Source organism: Lates calcarifer, linkage group LG15, assembly GCF_001640805.2.
Source record: "Lates calcarifer isolate ASB-BC8 linkage group LG15, TLL_Latcal_v3, whole genome shotgun sequence".
NCBI lineage: Eukaryota > Metazoa > Chordata > Actinopteri > Centropomidae > Lates > Lates calcarifer.
The window spans coordinates 28,638,456-28,652,981 of record NC_066847.1 but is presented as its reverse complement, the minus strand read 5'-3'; the positions used below and the strand labels follow the sequence as shown (position 1 = coordinate 28,652,981).

The following is a 14,526-nucleotide window of genomic DNA, read 5'->3' as shown; positions in this document are numbered from 1 at the left end:
GAGGAATGAAGATCCCTGCGCCTCTAAAGGCGAGCCGTTACAATCTCCTCTGTTGGCCTAATCTTTATTTTGCTGATGATGAAAGGAGAGGGGAAACGAGGCAAGGTGCCATTTAAGACGAGGTGCCATTTAATCCGGTATACACTACACTACACACACACACACACACACACATACAGAGAGAGAGAGAGAGAGAGAGAGAGAGAGAGAGAGAGAGGGAGGGAGGGGGGTGAAGGAAAGAGAGAGAGGGAGGGAGATCCAGTAAGATCAGGATTGCCCAACAGCTTGGACTTCTGGGAAAAAATAATTAATTTGGTGTGAACATTTTTGACTTACAGAAATCAAAGGTTGTCTGTCTGAATTTAGGCCAAACATAGCCTGCACTTCTGTCTCCATACAAATCACAGAATTTTTTATAACTGATAGAAGAGGGGGAAAAGGGTCTACCCCCTTTGGAACTATCAAAATCACTATGAATTTGGATTAATAGCCATTTAATTGACTGGAGTGGAGAGGTAAAAATGTGTGTTTGTTTTATGATACGGCTGATGCCGGATGCGCCTCAGAGGTATCTTTGAACCTTACAGGACGGGCGGTTTTGCTGCATAGCTGGAAGCCCCATAGAGGCTGTAACAACTGGGCCACTCTCTCTATTCACCGAGAGAGGGGAGAGCACTGCTGGTGGAGGAGGCGAGGAGAGGGGGTGGCAGTGAGGGGAGGTGGGGGGTTTACCAGGGATAGAGGGAGGAAGGAGGGAGGGTGGGAGAGGAGAAGAAACGTATAATCACCCAAACAACCATTTTTACCCATTTTACCCCCTCTGGATCTGTGTCGCAAGGTAAGAAAAAGGCTACTTGGCTTCTTTACTGGCCCTCTCTGCATCACCAACTGCTTCGGCTTGACTTGTGTAAGAACTCCTCTCCTCCTCTCTCACAGTCTGCAGTCTGCCGTGAGGTTATCTGTCTTTCACTGCGGATACCGTGAAGGGAGGCCGGACCGAGGGGAAGACACCAAGAGGTAAATGACGCTCGCAGTTAGAAATTATTATTATTATTGAGCTACAGCTAGAGAAGAAGAGTCTCAGCCTTAAAGTTACACATGAAATATATTTAAATAGGAGGATCTAAACATGGCATTTCTATAGCCTATATGTTGTCTAGATTCTAAACCATGTGATTAGACCGCTAAAGCTGCGCAGTCTGAAATATTGCGTACCTTGCGTCAGTGTCCAATCAGACGTCTTTGCGCCGCCGCAACTGGTGCCAGGACGCATTTACACACACCGCAGGCTACTGTAGCAGCCTATGGCAGCCTATGGCATACTGCTGAGGATTCGATCTGCACCAATCAGAGACGAGATGGAACTTTTTTTCTGCTATTGGAAGATTATAGATTATAGTGTGTGAAGTGAAGTGAAGATCAACCGCAATGCTTTCAAATATTCTTGTAAGGACACGTACTAAGATTCTAAGACTCAATGCTGATTTTATATTGGACATATTTGCTCTTATTTGCATTGTTTTATCTTCTGCGTGTGGCTGTAGAATATCCCAAAGCCACACACTGTACCTGTTGCAATACTGATACCTTTTAATATTACTATGCAATTATTTTAATATTCATATAATTTTTAAATGTAAGACTAATGAGCAATTCTTGTTTTTTTAATATCTTCCATGGCACCACATCACTATTTGCATCACAATATTAGTGGTACTTTATAGTGACTTAAAAGCGGCCAGGCATTTTTTATTCTGTACTAATCAATTCTTATAATATCACTATAATATTTCTTTGTGTTCCTTCAGTGACTTTGAGGGTTTGTCTTAATATTACACAGTTATAATTTATACATAGTTTTTATAAAGATTATGGTGGCATGTGTTACTTGTTAGTTTAGTGTCTTAAAGGTAATTTCAGTGTTGGAATGTTTAGAGTGTAACTTCATTATCTTGTGTCAGTCCGTTATCATAATATGCTTGCAGTGACTTTGGGATTTTTACATGAGAAAGCATTATTTTAGAATTGAAAATATCGAGTTGTCAAGATAATGTTGGCATGTGCTGTTTGTTGTGTCTTGTGTTCGGGGTCTTTTCAGTAAAGTGTTGGTAAAACAAGAGGAAGTGTGTAGTACTATTAAACATTGAGTGAAACTACAGGAACAGAGTGTCTGAATGACATGATGTAAGAGGGGTGTTTTTTGACACGTTTTCTATCTTTGCTCCGCACTACACATCCATTAGTTGGATATATCAAACACACACACATGCACACACACACAATTTGATACATAATCGTGGACATCATGCATAAATAATGACTATTGTAGCTGGGACTCTACTAAGTGGCAACTGGCTGTGATCCTGCTCTGAAAGTGGAGTGTTTTACTCCCACATTTGTCACAGACTCTGAGATTAGGAGGCATTTGGATCAGTCTGATCCGTGAACTGTTTTTACATCAGGCTTCAGTGAACTCATCCATAAATTTTCAGTTATCATATTACGACCTGCTTATCTCACCCCAAATGAGGCAGGCTGAGATAAAATGTGACAGGCGGCTCGTACCTGAGATGAGTGAAATTTGATCTGACTGGTCCAATCAGGCTTAATTGAAATGAATTGAATCAACCCATTTCTTCTGCTACTGTAATTAAATTAGTAGCTGGGGTGTAATTGGACATCGAGTTGGCACTCAAGAGGAGATGACAAAATGCTCATTGCTGCCACCAAAGGACTATGTGTCAAATTCAGTGTGAAAGGCAGCGCACCAAATGCTGGCTGACACGCTGACAAGGCTGCTGCTCCGCTACAAGAGTCTACAAACAAAACTTACTCAGATAATCTGCCAGACTGAAACAATGCCTTATAGAGGGAAATATGTGAAGATTTGCATGCATATGATTAAAGCACTTGTACAGTAAGTGTTGAATTTACTGTATCTACACCAAATCCACATTTAACCCCAGTTATTGCTTTTATAGTCTGAAATTTTGTTTCTGCTGAAAACCTAAAACTTCAAACTGAATCCCATAATACTAAAAATATTTTAGCCTTAGCTGCTCTTGAATAAAGGGCAACCTGCTTAATCTTTAGCAGAGAAACTCAAACTAACCAATAAAAACAATTTTAAACATGTGAAGGCAGATCAAGTAAAATGCTGTCGCAGTTGCAACTGAATAACACGGTCAACTGATATCTGATATTTAATAAAACTCCAACACTTGCAGACCAACAACCTTCCTGATATAGATATATGTGTGAACCTTATTACATTTTGATGTTTGGTTTGAAGGGCCTGTATCAAATAGCCGACCTCACATATCAACTCGGCCCACCACACAGGAAGGAAAGAGGTTTTACTGCTCCAAGGCCTTGGTCATCTGCGGCTCTAATGCCATTTCCAAGAACAATGAGCAGAAAAGGGCTAAAGCCGCACTGATGACACTTAATCTCATTGGAATTCCTTGTCAGGTTTGACCTTGGAAAGATATTAGCCACTCGACAAGTGACTGTGGGTGTGCGCGTGTGGGTGTGTGTGTGTGCAAGAGGAGGGGTGCCTATGTGTCTCTGGCTGCAGCTAGGTGATTTTTAGTTCCGCTGTGTGTGTGTTTGTCTCTCTGTGTTATATGTCCTAGTGGCAAAAATGGGTCAAATGTGCATTAGAGTAATTTTAGGTGTATAACTGTGCTGTGATCTTCTCTGCCAGCGTAACTGTCGGTAGTATTTGCGTAAATGTGTCACACTCCTAATGTCTTGCAGGGGGGTGGGGGGTGGAGGGGGGTAGAGAGAGAGACTATGCATGTGCATGAGAGCAGCCAGCAGCCAGACCAGTGGGCTGCAGGGATCTGGGGCCCAGTGATATGTGTGCCACATTGTCTGTTCAATAGAAGCCTTTGAATTTTTAAACAGCATCAGTTACTTCATATTGTCATTGTTTTGGCACCATTTGCCTTGCTTAATCCTGGTGAGTGCATATCTACACTGTCTTACTGAGGTGTGTGTGTGTGTTTCCATGTGTGTGTGTAAGAGAGGGGACATAGATAGACTGCGTATGTTGCATTACGATTTAAAGCTTTTGAAGGTTAGTATAGTGGTAAATGTATGTTAAGCAGCTACTGTTGCAAGTCCTTTGTGGTGATTAGACTGCCATTAGACGAGAGTGTTTGTGCAAGCAAAGGGACATGCCTGTGTGAGTGTCCTTAATGCAATCTAAAATGAGGGGAAAAAAAACAGAAAACAAAAGATTAAGAGAATTATATTCAGCATTTACAAGGTTCCTCAGACATTTCAAGCCATCCAAGGTTTAACAAATGCAACATCTCACTAGCATCGGTTTGATCCAACAGTGCCCACAGTATTAGCAAAGTTAGGTTGATTGCAAAAGACCTACGAGCTTTAAAAATAGCAGTTAGAGTCAAACTGATACCTGTCATCGGGAACCAGTGTTGAAGCTGAGAAGGTGTAAAAACAGTACTGTGCTTCCCCGAAATGACACAGAAAGATCAACTCTGACTTTTACTCTTTTCTTGCTGAATCATTAATAAAACAGGTGATTGGTTTGTTCATGATCAGGTTTTTTTTAGGCCTGCTTTTGCTCTTTTTGCCTCAGTAAGCAAAATAGAATGGATGAAAATATGCTGGAATGTTTGAAATAGACAAGAATGTGATAATAAAATAATAACACACAGATTTTTAAACAAAGTCAAAAATTAATGAACGACACCATAAGTTTTTTTTTGTTTTGTTTTTTTTTTTTTCAGAATCTCACATTTACCTGTATGCAATATGACTCAAAATCACAGATAGTACTCTCCAGATGGATTTTTGTGTGGTTATGTGTGAGGAATTGCCAGGATAAAGTGGAATTATTGTAACAACAACATCACTTACATGAATAATAAAGCTTATTAACATGAAGAAATAAAGGGCTTGCTTGCTGTGCACAGATGCACAGATTTTTTTTTTTTATGTTCTTCCGTTTACAGTACTGGGTACACCAGTGTGTCTGCAGTCCTTCAGCCTTTCTCTTTCTCTCTCTGTCTCTGTCTCCAGGGAGAAATATTTGCACAGGGAACCCTCCTCAATATAGTTTCTATGCTCTTCCTACCTTCTTTGTCCCTTCTCTGACTTATTTATGGTAACCCGCTAATGAGCTATACGGTCTTTTGTAGTGAGAGACAGCATGTGTAAACATTTAGATTTTTTCCCTGAAGTACATGACGAGATCCACCAAATTAAAAGGCACAAAGTGAAATGAAATCTCAGAGCAACCTAACACCTGATCAAATACAAGGTTACCCATGCAGTGTTTTGTGTTTTGCCGTGTTAATGCCCTATGTTGCTATCAGTCTGGCTTGTGTTTTGGAGGACTGCCAGCCAGTGGAGGAAGAACACCTATTTTGTGGAGAGGTAATTGCTACACAGTAGCCTCTGATTGCCAGGGTCTTTCACTGGGAACGGCCCCGGCTCCCTTTTCACTCGCACCGACAGCCTGATTACAAATCATCTTATTGATTTGATGAGTGCAAGATGTTTGCTAATAACTGTTCTCATACCATCTGTTAATCTTTGTTGTGATTAAAGAGGTAATCCCAATACCCATTATTCCCAATGACAAGAGTGGGGATCGTTCTCTTATACAAGCTTTAGCCCCTCATAGGCCAGGCAGGGCTTGGGGGTGTGAGGGTGTGGGGGTGCTCAAGAGGGTGCAGTACCAAGGATATCAGTGATCTCCGCATGCAATTGAGAAATCCGCTCCACCTTCCACATAACAAACGTGATACAAAAAAAGAAAGAAAGAGTTACACCCTTTGCTAAAAATCCATTACCTCGTATAATGACGCGAAATGATTTTTCTTAAATATGATAATAAATCACTGGCTGGATCAATAGCCTGTGGACCAACTGCTACGCCCTGATAACGTATCAATCAATATTTAGTATTTAGATTTTAATTAATACCTCGGCAAGGCTTGGAGCCTGTTAACACTGAGAGAAATATAATCTGTGATAAAAATGGGCTAAAATAAAGAAACTGATAAAAGCGAATGTGGTTCTCTTAGCATTCCACAGTTGTTCCTCATATCTGTCATTGATCAGTCAATTGCTTAGTTGTGATTAAGGACCCTTCAAAATCAAGCATGGTGTGTGTGTGTATGTGTGTGTGTGTGTGTGCAGTGCATACGGGAGGTATGGATGTGTGTGTTTACATGGTGATGTACTCATCGATCATGCTTTGTGGGGATAAACTAAGCTTCAGTAGCACCTGCTGCAAACTGTGCATACACAAGATCACAGACTAGCATCATGTCTTGGATTACAAGTGAGAAAGAAAGCTCATATTGATCAGAGCCTTTTGGAATATGTCTATGATTTTTAAACTGTTGTAGGTTTATTAGACAGTGCAACAGAAAACACTGTGTTTTGCTATCTTGTCTTAATCCTAAATGTGGTAATCCTAATCTTCACACTCCTGCATGGTTACAGGTTTCTGTAGGTTTAGTGGATTTATAGTTGATTCCTTGAACCTCTCTGCAACATACGGTAAAGACCTGCAATTAATCGGCTGTTGTGCAACTCTGACAGAAACACTTAGGCCAATACTTTCAGAGTGATGCATTTAAGTCATTGCATCTCAAATATGCACGCAATGGTCCTGTAATCTTTCCTTAAGTGTTCAACATAGGATGCCAACTGTTTTTCAATTGGATTGACTCTTGTGGCATTTGTAATTGGAATCCTTTTGCTTTATAAACAGATTAAAATAGATAAATATAGAAACAGACAGGCAGAGTTTGACCATTAGGTTCCTCATGGCTAACACAAGATTAATAGGATACATTGATAAACAGGATTCTGTGTTAATCCTCCTTTGAACTAGGGCATTTAATTTATAATCTGTTGACTTGACCTGTCTTGCTTAGATAAAAAAAAACCCCACACATATAGAAATTATTTATTTATTTAATTGAGCACTGTGCTAAATTAGTGTGTAAGTAACCATACATGATGTGAAATGAAGCTGATTAAGATGTCACTATACCTCTGCCTCTTCTCGCATGTCTGTCATAATCAAGGAAATCTTGTCCCACACTATTACTTATGCAGTTCCTACAGTAGTATTATGTTGCACCATACACACCGTTTAAGAGGAGACTGAAAGGCTGTGCAGGCTTCTGGCTGAAGGCCATGGTGGGTCCCTAGTCCCTGGAAAGTCAAGCTGTGATGTGAGCTAACAGGACATGTGCGTGTTGCTCAGGGTTACAGTTGGATCTAAGTGTCTCAAGGCTGTCTGCTGTCTAACCTGGGTCAGCAGGATATTAGGCCACAGTAAGTGCTGGCCCAAGTGGTTGGTGTTTCTTTTAAGCTGATCCCTGCCACACACACCCACTGTCACATTGGCACGGAGAGGAAGACAGATGTAGATGTAGATGTAGCTGATGCTCCAGCTACCAACAATACAGAGTAATGAGTTCAAATTATGTGAGAGATGTCAGTAAATTTCAGTGGAAATCCCCTGAAAACCCTAAACCAACATCATAATCTTGATATAAAAGGAAGTCTGTGATACGAACAGGAAGGAAGCATTTTCTCACTCAGTACAGCACAACCATCAAGTTGCCGTGATCAGTGTTGAGCTGGCATATCAGCTTAGCTCTGTGGTAAAGCTCACACACCATGAGACTGGATTGGCCAATCCCTATTAATCCCTTCTTACTGTTAGGTGGACAAGGTGCCAAGGGGGCCCTGTGCAGGGCTGGCACAGGGTGTGTTAGCAAAGTGAGTTAGCTGCTGTCGGCATTACTGTAATTGAATTAGTGTATGTGTGGTCGGACACACTTCTAATAGAGTAGGGCATGTATTGCAGCACATAGGCTGTCATTATCTTTCATGTGAGGAAGAGTTTAAACTTGTCCTCTCAGCAGAATGTAAAGACTTTCTAACTTTCACAAATTACTGTATATCATTAGACCACAACTATACTTTTGAGGCATTGTTAGCATGGTTAACGTAAAGAAAGGAGGATTATTTATTTTACATTCTGTGCTACAAGGCCAGATTTGATGGGAAATCAGCTGCATTGCTTTACAGCACTAAAGACATCAAAGAACTATGGCATACTTTAAGTGGAAAGGTAGATTCAATAAAAGATCCAAGATTTTTATTCCTTTCAGAAAGGGGGACAGTGGAAAGGCAGCACACTAATTTTCATGAGGGGCAACTAGATTTATGGGCTTAATTTTGAAGAGCACTAACATTAGCAATACCTCTGGTGTGAGAGTGAGGCTACCAGTTGTCTTGGCTACCAAGTTGTAATATGCCTCCATTACAGATAGCCTAATTAAAGCTGCACTGTTTTATATTAACAGTGACTACTTGTAGCAGGAGTACTTGTAATGATGAAGCCATAGAGCAATTAAACTTTTTTGGTTGAGTCTTATGGCTCTCATCAATCCTGTTTAGATTAAAAAAAGCAACTGCACACTAGCTACTCAGCATCAAATATATAATGGACAAAGTTAGCAGCAAGCTGGTGAATATTGTGGTGCATTTAGCAGCTTAAGAGGTTAACATTTCCCCCAAAAGTCAGTGGAGACAACAGAGCTAACAGGAGAGTGGATATTTAATATACATGTGGGAGATTGACAATTCCATGATGCCAAATTAATGCTAATGTTATTTGTGTGGGTTGAATGTGTAAATAGACCATTTTTTTTTTTTTTTTTTTTGCCATATCATCTTTATAAGGGGATGATGTCAATTCCTGTGTAGCTGGTTTAGGTATTTTGGCAGGGATAAGGTCATTGTTTGATACGGCATCTTTACCTTTGAGCAGGTCAGTGAGCAAAATGTAGCATGAATACTACAGTTTAAGTCTTGTCTGGCAAACTATTGAATCTCCACATGGAGTAATTTGTTGAATTGGTTTTGAGTTGGAGTTGAGTTTGGCTCAAGCACAGGTCACCAGCTTAGGTGGAAAGGGGGCAAAATAGCTTTACCATTTGCTTTCCACAACTTGACTGGAGAATGTAACAATTACATTGTCACTTTGATTGATATGTGACATTTTACATGTTACATATTATAAATTAGCTGTAATTGAAAAAAAAATGAATAAAAACATTTGAAAAACAATGAGCAGACTGAAATGGAAAGACTGAAATAAAGTTGAAGGCGAGAACGAAGATGGTGGGTGGAGGAGGATGACGGACAGTTGTGGAGACAGGGTTGTTAGTTTATGTAGGCCGTGGGCTGAGTCAACTGGAAAATTTTGATCACTTTAATTTACTATATCCAGTGTTGCTTCTCTCCCTGTCCAGCACTTTTATCAAGCCCTGTGAGCCCGTATTGATTTTTTTATTTTCTGCCCAGGATAAGAAGACAGAGAGTTAGGGAGCTCTGGTGAATGGAGAACTTTCCTCAGATTGCTGCTATTCTCCAGCTTATTGCATCCTGTCGTTTGTAGTTTCAGATGATGTCCAGTACGCCAAGGCTGCTCCAGCCAATAAACAAGGCGACTAACAATGGAAGAGGGCCAGGAATGAAGAGAGGGAGACAGGCTAACCACCACACCACACCACACGCAGACAGAAACAAAGGTGGAAGAGGACATTTTATCACCAGAAGTTGCCTGTGTTTTACGGCTATCTTGAAAGACACTGTTTTGAAAAAGTATGCACCTTAGCATGTTTTTTTTACGTATTTGTATTTAATAGTTATATTTTTTCAATTTTTTCTGGGAATATCAAGGGAAAATAGTGCAGGATAAACCCCATTGTTTTTATATTTGTGGAATGAAATTTATGTCAGTTTATTAAACTAAATTATATAAGAAGTAGATGGGAAAATATGCAGTGATACTTTTTGTGTGCTCTTAATTCTAATTCATGACATTTAAGATAAAAAGAAAAATAGCTTCTTTGTTTGCGGACAATGGAGCAGAATATGATGTGTCATTTGCTTCTTTCTCTGTCCCGCAATATGCTTTTATAGAGTTGCCATGTTAGAATTTAAATAGTTATTCCAGGACTGAAGGCAAGAATACTATTTAACATTTTTGTATGTTCTTGTTACTGGTTCATGTGTGCCTCCCTGAGCAAAATTAATTATCACCTTTGCCCCAAAGAAAATGCAATTAAAAAGTAGAGGTAATGGTTTTTTCTCTAAAATGAAATGTGACAATGGTTTTGTCCCCAATTCATTGCTTTTATTTGATAATGTGTGCATCAGACAAATTGTTGTAAAATCTTAATTTTTTTGGTCTATTTTTTTTCTTCTTGTGGCTGTGTATTTGCATTTTAGAGTGGTAGGATGAGGGTGTGTATGTGTTGGTATGTGCGTGTGTTTGAGAAAGGAGGGGGGTGGGAGAAAGAGAGAGACATTAGTGACAGTCTGATAAAAGATGTCTCCAAAACCCTAATTAAAATTGAATACCCCTGCAAATGCAAAGCAACATGCAATCTCCAGGTATTTCATTTAGAGCAACTATCTCAGTGCGAGGCTGTTTTTTATGTCTTTCTTCATTGCACACAAATAGCTATCCCCGCTTTCGTTTTATTTTTCACACTTCCACATCTGCCGCTGTCTTTGTCAAACCTCACAAGTTTGCCCTTCTCTCCCTCCCTTGATGTCAGACACAATGACAAAATAAAGTCAAACTGAGTAACCCGTAGTGTGTTTCTTTTTCGTTCTTTTTTTTCTCCCCCAAAACACTTCCAAGGTTCAGTTCATTAAACTGCTGGAAAAAAATAAATAAATAAAAAATCAGGGCTTCAAATGCAATAGTGAGCACAGCGTCAAGCTCTTGTATTTTGATAACACAATCACGTTCAACGAGAACAACTTTATCTTTATTCCCTAACAAATGCTGACATTGGTTTCACATTGGGTTTTATTATTCTTTCCAATTAAAACATCATTTTATAAATACATTGATCGCCTGCTGTATCAATTCATTAATGAAAAATATACTTGACTTACTATAGAGTAATGCCTGAAACAGTTCAATGAGAAGATTACTACTTTTAAATTTTTTATTTTGAAGATTTTTGGTATTTGTTTTTGTATATGTTAGTTATTCTTATAACTGATTGTTACATTATGAAACTCTCTTATTGTCATTTCTAAACTTGAACTAAAAAAGAATGTTCAGAGTTTTGAATTGCTTCCGTTGTCTTCTTGTTACATCATTAAAACCTGAGGCTCATCCTCTGTCCTTGGTCTTCAGATATCTCTGTCAGTTTTTGTGAGTAAAACGAGAAGAGTGATTTCCACTGTACAGCGGAAAACCGTGTTTGAGATCTGACCTGTGTTGTGGCTGGAGTAGCACTTTCACTTCCTACTGTCTGGACCCAGACTGCCAGCCATGTGATCTCACTTTGGAGGAATCTACATACAGAGGCGCGTGCACACACACACACACACACACACTTGTCAGTGTCATCAGCAACTGGTGGCATATGGTTTACCCACCAGTATGCATGAATCAGTTAGAGTCTTACACTGGTATGACAACATATAGGGTTGATTGCACTGTAACTATCTGATGTCAGCTGGTTATTTAATCCACATATAAGACATTTTACGTAACAGGTTAATTTGTCATTCCTGCCTTAGCTTTTCAGAGGGAAAGACTGTTCCCTGTTTTTATATATTTGTTTCAGTATTTTGGCACATGGGGTTGTCTAATACACACCTGATAGACAGGTGCATATGAAAAAGGAAATTATTCAGGAGAAACTGGCTGAATTTCTGCACATTTTTTTTTTGTAGACACAACATTTTGGTCCTTAATCAGGCATTAAATGCATCAGTATTCTAATGATAGAGTCACAGGCTGCAGAGAGAGGTCAAAAGGGGAGCCACAGGGGAAAATTAGAATATTGATAACTGATAAAAATTTATGTAAAAATCCATGGAATACAAGAAGAAAAAGAAAAAAATCCTGGGCAAAGAAAAATAAATGACTTTTATCAACGAGAGAAGTTAAAATGTAATAGAAGAGCAGGTCTAACAATAACCAGTCCATGTCCCATATCCATACTATATTTTATCCTGATAAAAAGATAAAACAAATGTGCTGTCGGCAGCCTTAGTACAAAAAACGCCAGTATCCAGTAGCATTTCCCTTTTTCAAAAAACACATATTTTGAACCTTACACTTAGAAGCTCATACCTATAATCATTTTTACTTGGCTGCCTGCTGAAAATGCAGAGGAAATTGCTCTGGCTTAAGCTAGCGTTTAGTCATAAGCATATGGTCAATCTGGTACACTGCCAAAGCCTTAGCCCTGAGTCACTTTACTGTATGTATTTTTTGGTCATCCATTCCCAGAACATCAGTTGAATCATACAGCAAATAAATAATCCCCAGCACAGAGAGTTTAAGTTGGTGAGCAATAAACATGTGTCTCGAGCATGTGTTTGCTTCCCTATAACTACACAGCAATGCCTTTCCTTTTAACCTCCTCATCTTCCACCTAGACAGGTATTAACTTTGCAGATGATATCTTTTCGTGTTAACTATTGATTCCTGCCATCATTAGAGCATCTAATAACGAGGACCTTGCCTTGACAATTTTGTTGTATCTGCGAGGAGTGACAGGCCCGTGTGTTAAAGACATGTTTACTTCACTGTGGGATCAATAAATGCTGTGAGCCAGCATGAGAAAGTATAGGCCCTTACCAGTGTTATTGATGCATGATGTATCACATTATGAAATATATGTAGGAGGAAGCTGCCCACAAGATTAAGGAGTCCTCATAGATCAATGAAGAGTATGAGCATTAATATAGTGCTGCTACTCTCCCCCTCTGGACACCCCAGGTTATTTTTGCTCTCAGGCTGAACAGTGATGCACATAGACGTGCTTTCGTGTGGACTGGGAGAATTAGATTTGCCTGTTGGTGTTACAATCCAATATCTATCATTGAAAGGATTCTTTTCACTCCTCTAGCCAAAGGTCTCTTATTTCAGGCCGCCATGGCAATGAAAATGACATTTGAGATTTTAAACTTATTAACATGTTAGAAAAACCAACCCCTCTCTCATGATAGTAACAGTGTGTGTGTGTGTGTGTGTGTGTGTGTGTATGATAGCAATCTTGACCTTATGAGTCAGGGTGAAAAAGACTATGTGGCTGCTTAATGTTGTCTGGAAATGTTCTTTCTTCAAGTGATTTGACTGTTTAAGCCCATGCTGAAATTTAGCTGCCTTCATTCAGAGCTTCATATTAACCCTTCCTGGAGCTTGTTTAGCTTTAAACTTCAAATACAGTGAGAGAATTGACAAACCTCCGTTTTTACTCCTTCCCTGTGTTTTCATCTCATAATGACTCTTCTGCCCTGCATCACAAACATGAGTTCTGTATGCCCGGTAATCATTCTGACCACATCCAGTTGACCTCATATATAAACTGAACTCATAAACCTCATTTTCCACGATGCACGTCATGCCTATATGAGTTTCTCATCTGAATATATCCCCACTGTGGAGGACAACAGAGGCGTGTTGTTGTCCAGCTGACCCTTGAAGTGGCAAGATGAAGGGCAGGCAGGGGGGAGGGGTGAAGGGTGGAAGGGAAACTTGGGCCAAGGTCAAGAAAGCTAATTTGTTTCCTGCATCCCCTGCCGTCCCTGAGAGGCAGACCACACACTGCCCGTACAAGAGGGGCTTTAATGTGGTTAAGGGTGCATAGTATGGGGTTGAGCTCATCAGCTACTGGGTTTTATATCACGTAGGAAGCAAAAATCTCTGTTATTGTTTCTAAATATCTTCTTATAGTAAATATTATTTTTGAAAAATATGTTAAACGATTATACAAAACTTTTAGGACAGTAGGTTTTTATTTTTAGCGCCATATATTGTAATACAGTACAACGCACTACACAGTAACCTGACATCTGAAACATATCAAATATGAAGTGGTGGAGGTAAACGTATCAGTACTATTTAAGAATACTACATTGCAACTACTATCTATGATTTTTCTTAAAGCCACTGGAAACTTAGTTGCAAAACTATTTAGTAGTAGTATTTCACTATAATATGAAATATTCATGACTAAATATGCAACAATAAAAAGGCCATCATCACTAAGTATTTTTTTAAATCAAGAATTTAACTCACAAAACAGTTTATCTGCTATAGCAGGATTGTGTAGCCATGGAAGATCAGATTTTAGTGACAGGGACCAAGCAATCCACAAATTAGGATATTCTGATTCAAATATTGCTAAATTCTGATTGGTTCCAACAGAGCCCCACCCACTTCACATTAATGAGTAGAAAGCACAGGGAAAGTGTGTGTGTGTGTGTGTGTGAGAGAGAGAGAGAGATAATAGTTGTATTATATAGGCTCCAATCACTCACAGTAAGATGCTGATTGTGAAAACAAGGTTTCATGGTGTTTAAGTACAGAAGTATTATCAGCTAAATGCAGAAAATGTTTTGAAAGTGAAATTATTTATCATGAAAAATAGCCCCTGTAATATTATTTACACTGAGATATTAGATTATTATTACTGA

The 14,526-nt window shown here is 39.3% G+C and overlaps 1 long non-coding RNA gene across 2 annotated transcripts in view; it reads left to right on the top strand.

The window, feature by feature from the left end:
- The first annotated feature begins 264 nt into the window (after positions 1–264).
- The window catches only part of LOC108887925 (uncharacterized), a 62,271-nt gene continuing 48,009 nt past the window's right edge, over positions 265–14,526 (top strand). The window contains exons 1-3 of one of the 2 annotated variants that reach the window (XR_001961716.2): positions 265–838; positions 937–1,017; positions 9,467–11,004. This is a non-coding gene — a long non-coding RNA (uncharacterized LOC108887925). Of the gene's footprint in view, positions 839–936; positions 1,018–9,466; positions 11,005–14,526 lie in introns of those variants that run through there. The other variant, XR_001961715.2, reaches the window with a different exon arrangement.